Here is a 7,582-nt window from a genome sequence, read left to right as displayed (position 1 = left end):
CAGTCTCAAGAAACTTTTTTTCTGCACCAACTATGATTGTTTCACACCCAGTACCATTTGTATTTGCGGCTTAATCAGCCTTATCCCAACTGGAGATCTTTGCTTAGGTGACCTTTTTCTGATATCTTGAATGACTTCCTACTTTTGAGCAATTTGTCTTCCAGAGAGAATCACAAGTTATCTTTGCTTGCGCCAAGTAGGCTGACAAGAGTCTTTTGGGGGAGCCTTTGCATGAATCCTCAAGGTATTGTTGACAGTAACAGCTGAGTGTGCTGACCAAATTTACTTTATGCAACTGAAAAGCTGGTAGCAGATTTTGAAATCCTTTCTTGCTTGTTTTGACAAGGACTGACTCAGAGTAAAGGACACAATGATGCAAAGAAACAAGTATTAACAAGAAATGCCCATGTCGGAAGGACAGAAGGATTAGTTTTTTTCAATAACTAGACTTAATGATCATGACATGCATTTTGGACCCAACGGCTTGATCTATCAAACTAATCCAAATCTTCCCTTTTACCATTCTTACGAATTTAAAGTCGGGCTTGTTCGTGCCAATCCTTTATATCAGTTTCACGACTCACTTTCGACTAGTGGTGCCCCGAGGGGTTTTCACTAATAAGTCTCTCTGATTTGTTCATCTCTGCTTACCATCGCCTTACAGTGCCCGTGAAGGTTTTCACTAGCAAGACTCTTTTTTTTTCTGTTGCTTTCTTGAGCAACTTGACAGTGTTCTATGTCGTGTGACAACCGTTGTTCATTGCATGCTTCTCTTGGCATTCTTGAAGGCATATCAGGAGGTCTTTATTTGGAAGGTTTTGGATAGGGTTGGAAAGAAGGGTCGGCACGAAGGCTCAAAGTAGACTCAAAATGAGGGGTTGTAGACTTACAACTCTTGGAATCGACTCTTTCAAAAGTAAAATAAAATCTTTACCCCAGTTCCAGATACTAGGGATTTTTGGATTTTTTTTGACTTTTTTTTATTTACTCTTATTTGGTTGGACCGCACCGTAAAAGGCTGCCTACGTATCCTTTTTTTAAAGGAATCAGGTCGAACGTAGTTCAAACATCTGAGCTATTTTTTTCATCTTTCTTTCTATATATTTTTCTCTTTTTTTTCTTTTTCTTTTTCTTTTCTTTCTCTTTTTTTTTTTAAAAAAAATAAATTGCCCCAACTTTTATTTTCTGGGGGCATGGACCTTTGACTGTTCTTTTCTTCTTCTTTTTTTTTACTTGAACTTTCTAAGAGTTTTCCCCAGTTTATACTCTTGGGGCGTGAACTTTTTTTTCTTTTTCTTTTTTCATTTCATTTTCTTTTTGGACTTTTGATCTAAACTTGATTCCAAAAGAGAGTGGTCAAAGAAAATAATACAGGCTCAAAAGGGGTAATAAAGGATATAAAGTGTTTGGGTATGAGAAAAAGGGCCTCCTAGCCTTGAGAATGCCAATCATGTTAGCCCTTCACAAACACGACATTGATGGACATGTTGCTTTCTGGGATTTTTTAGTGTAAAGCTGTATGAGCAATACTTTCCTCGCTGTGAATGACCATTGTCAATTCGGATGACTTTTTCTTGGATTTTGTCTTGATGTAGAAGATACATTTTATCACTAAACTGATCCATTTCAAGTTGTCTGGATTACGCATTCTTTTAAAAAACACTTTCTATCTCTTAGTGCTAAACAAACTTCAACCCGTCTGATCATCCTTAAGCCCGATCTTATAAGTGATTCAAAAGGTAGAGATCCTTAACTTCCATAAGCATGACTGCTTTGGTTCCATGTAAACTTGGCTCATGCTTATTTCCAAATGTTTCATGTCTCTATTCATCTTCAAAAGTGTCTCTTTTTCACTTATCCAATTAAAGACTAAATCAGTTTTCTAAAATCTGGTCCAAAAATTTCGCATACATGCCATGTCACTAAAACTAGCGTAAAAAGAACTATGCATAAAATGGACACAAAATGACTGACTGCTTTTTATTTAATAAAGGATAGTAGGGTCTAATAACACAAAAAGAAGAAAAAAAAAAAGACAACAAAATAAGCTACCATGGCTAAAGGAGGAGTGACTTTCCAGTTACTAAGCGACATCTTAGCCACACATTCGCACATCAGCATTACTACGGCATTTGACCATTTTAATTGCTTTGGATTTAACACTCAAATTTTGACAATCATCCCGAGCAGCCCATGTCCTATTGCTCAAATCTAGTAAAGTCAACCCCACATTTGCCTCCATTTTTTATTTTTCACCGCCAACTTGCCTACTTGCCTTTTCGTGATCTTGGATCAACAACAATGGTGCTTGTTCTATCGGTTGAGAAGATGCTTTTATTTCCGAGAGATCTTGGATGGTTTTTGTGACTCGCCATTACAAACCAATAAACCGACCACCTTTGATTAGCTTTTATTTCAAAACAACAAGTATGTTAGAATAAACACACTCTTTCTTTTTTTCCTTTTTCTCTTTTCTGTTTTTTTTCTTTTCTCTCTCTTTTTTCCATGTTTTTTTAAACCATTCGATCGAACCTGATATGGGTTGCCTACGTATCATATGGTAACATGAATCAGATCTTGCGTAGTTCGGCAATATCAGGAATAAAGGAAATAAACTAAATCGTTTTTTTTTGGATTTTGAATTTTTTTTAACTTTCCGAAGAAAGACTTAAAGAAGAAAGAAAATATTTTTTGATTTCAATTTTTTTTTGGAATTTCGAAAGAAAAACTTCTAAAGAATAAAGAAAACATCTTTGAATTTTTGGACTTTTATGTTAAAATTATGAAAGAAAGACTTCCAAAAAAAATATTTTTGAATCTTGAATTTTCTTTTCAATTTTCGAAAGAAAAACTTCTAAAGAAGAATGATTTTTTTTTTTGGAATTTTAAAAGAAATTAAAAGAAAATATTTTTGGATTTTTTTTTTAAAAAAAATTGGGGTCTCAAAGAAAGAGTTTTCTAAAGAAGGAAGTAAAGGAAAATATTTTTGGATTTTTGAAAATTATGGGCCGGAACCAATGAGGTTTGCCTACGTATCTCACATCTGGTGAGAATCAGACCCGCGTACTTCGACCGTTTTGATAGAACAGGGAAAACACGACTTTTCAAAACATTCGCTTATTTTCTTTTTTCTTTTTTTTTTTGAAAATTTCGGCAGAGTTTTGGATTACCTACCTCTCACTCTTGATTTTTTTCTATTTTCTTTTATTTTTTCTTTTTTATTTTTTATTTTCTTTCCCTATTCTAACAGCCAGTCAACATGCAAACCGAAACAAACAGATACGCAAATAGCACGTAAGATGCATCAGGATGGTCTTTTAATTTGGGTACACCTATCCTAAACGGACTCAACCCCCGTGTTAAGTCCCCAAAGTCAAATGCATGTGATGCAAACAAACGTTCCTACTAGGGATCCGACATGAGGCTATGTTATTCTAGGTTTGAATCCTGGGTGTATTGTTCTAGACTTGGCTACCCGAGCAGACAACTCGAGCCGGGGAGGGGGAGGGCAGCATACCGAAAATACAGAAGTTTCACCGGCTTTGCAACTTATCCGAACCTCATTCTAAAATTGGGATTTGACTTTAACAGAAAAGAAGCCACACAAAGTATACGCTTCCCAGATGATTTAGAAGACTGAGAGAGAAGAGGGTTTCATAACAGTTTATATACAGTTCAATCAATATCAAAGCGGTAAAAAGCTCATTTAGCACATTAGGCTCAAACATGCAAAAAATCAGATAATAGATAAAAGCCAAGTATAACAGTTATTCTAAGCTCAAATTTTGAACCCTGAACCAGAAGTTCTAGGTTCTTGTCCCCAGCAGAGTCGCCAGAGCTGTCACACCTCCTTTTTCCCGAGAGGGATAGGAAGTTTTTCCAATTTAAGTGACATTAATCGAAATGAGATTATTTAATTTATTTCAGAGTCGCCACTTGGGATAATTATATGGTGTCCCAAGTCACCGGTTTATTTTAAAATCCCAAATCGAGGAAATTGACTCTTATTTTATGGTCTGCGAACATAGAAGACTGGGTAAGGAATTCTGTTAACCCGAGAGAAGATGTTAGGCATTTTCGGGTTCCGTAATTTCAGCACAGTCGCTCAACTATTAATAATTGGCCTAATTATCTGATTAGTTACATGTTTTACACTTATTGTGCATTTTTAACTTTTTAACCGCTTTTAATATTTATGGAGTTTAATTAAATAAGTCGTGATGTCGCGCACTTATTGTTTTTGAACACATTGCGAATTGCGTCACATGAAATGCACCCGTGATTTGCAACATATTTATTTTAATTATTATTAGAAGTTATGATCGGGTCACATGAAATGCACACCCGAATTGGGGATTACGTATCATGACTATGCCACGTGAATCGTACCCATAGTCACGATGATTCATTTACGCGCCTAAAGCAAACTATGAAAGTTCATAAATTATTGTCCTAAAACTAGTTTGAAATTATTGTGAAGGTCATAATTTATGGAAGTTATTTGTAGGTGAAGATATTATGACTTAGTGCTTATTTAAACACGGGTCAGCTGATGAATTCATTTGTATTGGGCGATGGATTTAAACATTTGGACCATTTGTTCTAATTAGTTTCATGTATCTTCTATTCCAATTTCCAAACAAGGCCAACATAAAATTAACATAAGAATGTAAACAAAGCATTTCATCCTAATTACGTCAAGTAGTGAGTTAACTCCAGCCAACTATGAGCAATTTCAATTATGAACGGAATATCACAAACAAGGAATTTGGCTAAATATATCATTCCAACACCAAATAAGATAGCAATTGACAAAAGGTGAGATGGAACAGACCTTTTATATCAGAAAAAATTCTTGAATACAAAGGTGGAAATTCAACAAGAACAACTCGACCAAGAAAACAGAGGACTCACCGGCAACCTCACAAATTCGAATAAAAAACAATGAACGAATAGTCGACGAGATCACGAACAAACCTTAAATGCCCAGAAGACTTCGAACCTCAAGTGACTCGAACGGCGACCTCAAGCGATGAGCTCGAGTTCGCCGGTAGCCTCTATTTTTGTGTCGAACGAGGGGCTCTTCCCGGTCAAACTCGCAACATTTTTGGAGCTATTATTTTGGGTCTTTTTGGGGTTGAAAATGGTCTATTCTTTTGGCTCGGTTTGGCTGTGATTTTGGAGTCGTTTTTGGGACTGTTTTGGTTCGTTTTCTGCTGCATTTATGGGAAAAGAGAGTTGTTTTCTAGGTGTTTCTAGATGGGCTTTGATATTGATTTTGGGACTGTTTTTGGGTGGAAAAAGGGGTTGGTTATTGTTGTATTTTCAGGTGTTTTTGGATAGTTTTGAGCTGGGATTCATAGCTATTTTTTGGGAGAAAACTACTAGGTTTTTGACAGCGTTTTGGAGATGATTTGAGGTGTGATTTAGAGCTGGTTTATGGACACTTCTCAACTCGTTTTTGGAGCTAAAATGGGGTGGCTTTGGAGGTTGTTTTTGAGAATCTTTTCTATGACATTTTTGTGGAGTTTCAAGGAGCTTTTTACATGATTTTAAAGGAGGATGGTGGATGATATTTTTGTTTTTATTTATGGAGAAGATGGAAGTTTTCATGGGTTTTTCATGGTTGAAGGTTATGAGCTTTTTGCTATGAAGCTTGAAATGCAGAAGCAAGTTTTCTCTGCCTCTGTTTCCCCCCCCCCCCCCATGTTTTCACGTGTGCTCCCGTCCCCCCTCCCTATTTTTTTCATCTTAGGTGTCCTCCTCTTTGTTATGGTGTGTGGCTATTATACAGTGTGGTCGAAGGGATGCTGGGCATTGGCTTTGTTCGCTAGAGAAGATGACTTAGGGTTTTGGGTTTTTTTAGGTCTTAGTTTGTTTTTTTTCTCTTTGTGCGTAGATATATAGGTGTAGGTATAGGGATTAATTGGTGGAAGAGATAAGGATTAGGAGTGTAATTATCTAGGGTAGGTGTTATTTATAGGAAATTGTTAGGAAAGTGCATGTGAATTAGATGATAAGAGAGAATCTTTTACCATGTGACAATTTTTCATTGGCTCTTTTTTCTTTTCTTGATAATTACTAAAAAACAAATTCTACTCCTACTAAATAAGTAAATAAAAAGCAAGGTAAAATTACTATACTCAATATTTATTTCTCAAAAACCTCTCACTTAAAATTAAACTAAGCTAAATAAAATTATATCCCCCTATTTTTTGTTGAAACTTTTTCTTTCTTTGTAAAATAAAAAATAAAACTAATACTTCAAAAATATGTAACTCTTTTTTTTTTTTTGCAATTTTTAAATTATCTAAAATAAACCTATAAAAAGGTGAAATAAAACTACAATATTAAAATTAAACTTAAAATCTATTTAAATACTAGCGAGTGAACAAATTAAATATGGTCAAAAATTAGGCGCTCACAATAATTGCAGAAGGCACACAAATGAAGTTGATGGATGAAAAGCTGGCAAAACACAATGAAGCAATGGAGGAACTGATAGTCACCTGTAGGGAACTGAACGAGACACAGACGACTATACATGGAGCTCTAGAGCAGATCATGGATAGACTAACTGCGCTGGAAGTAGCACCTGCTAGAGTAACTGACAACGCCAATCCTCAAGGTGACAAACTGTTACCCAGACTTGTGATAGTAGTAGAAAATGTCAATCTACTTGGCGATGGGTTGTTACCAGTGCATGGCCTTGATGCTAGAGCTAACAGGATACCGGTCGGCCAATACCTCCCCTCGGGGCCCGTCCAAACATGCCAACAAGTCTCATAACATAACACAGACCTATTCGAGGCCTCAAATCACGCATAACAACATCGAAACAATGAATTGCACCTCAAATCAAACTTAATGAACTTTTGAACTTTTAACTTCCAAAACTCGCGCCGAAACATATCGAATCAACTCGGAATGAGCTCAAATTTTGCACACAAGTCCTAAATGACATGACGGCGTTATTCCAATTCCCGAAACCACAATCCAGTCTGATATCCTAAAAGTCAACTCTCGGTCAAACTTATGAACTTTCCAAACCTTCAAATTTCCAACTTTCGCCAATTAGCACTGAAAACTTCTAGAAATATCCAAATGCAAATCCGGGTATACGCCCAAGTCCAAAATCACCATCCGGATCTAACGGAACTATCAAATCTCCAATCCGAGGTCAAATACTAAAAAATCAAACTTGGTCAACTCTTCCAACTTTTAAAGGTTAAATCATGAAATTCATTCTTCTAAATCAAATTCCGAATAACCTGAAAACCAAAACCGACGATTCACACAAGTCATAATACATCATACGAAGCTAATCATGCTCCCAAACTTCCGAGCAAAGTGCAAATGCTCAAAATGACCGATCGGGTCGTTACAATTTTTTTGTTTGGTTGTCATTTTTGCCATGGCTTAAAATCAAAATAACGAACCAACTAAACCGAACGGAACATGAATAAGTCAAAATTGAACCAAAGTTATTACAGTTCGATTTTGGTTATTAAAAGCACAAACCGAAAATCGAATAAACCGAACCGAAATTCAACAAAACCGAATCGAACCGAACGGACCGACG

Source organism: Nicotiana tabacum, chromosome 5, assembly GCF_000715075.1.
Source record: "Nicotiana tabacum cultivar K326 chromosome 5, ASM71507v2, whole genome shotgun sequence".
NCBI classification, from domain to species: domain Eukaryota; kingdom Viridiplantae; phylum Streptophyta; class Magnoliopsida; order Solanales; family Solanaceae; genus Nicotiana; species Nicotiana tabacum.
Note: the sequence above shows the minus strand (reverse complement) of the source record.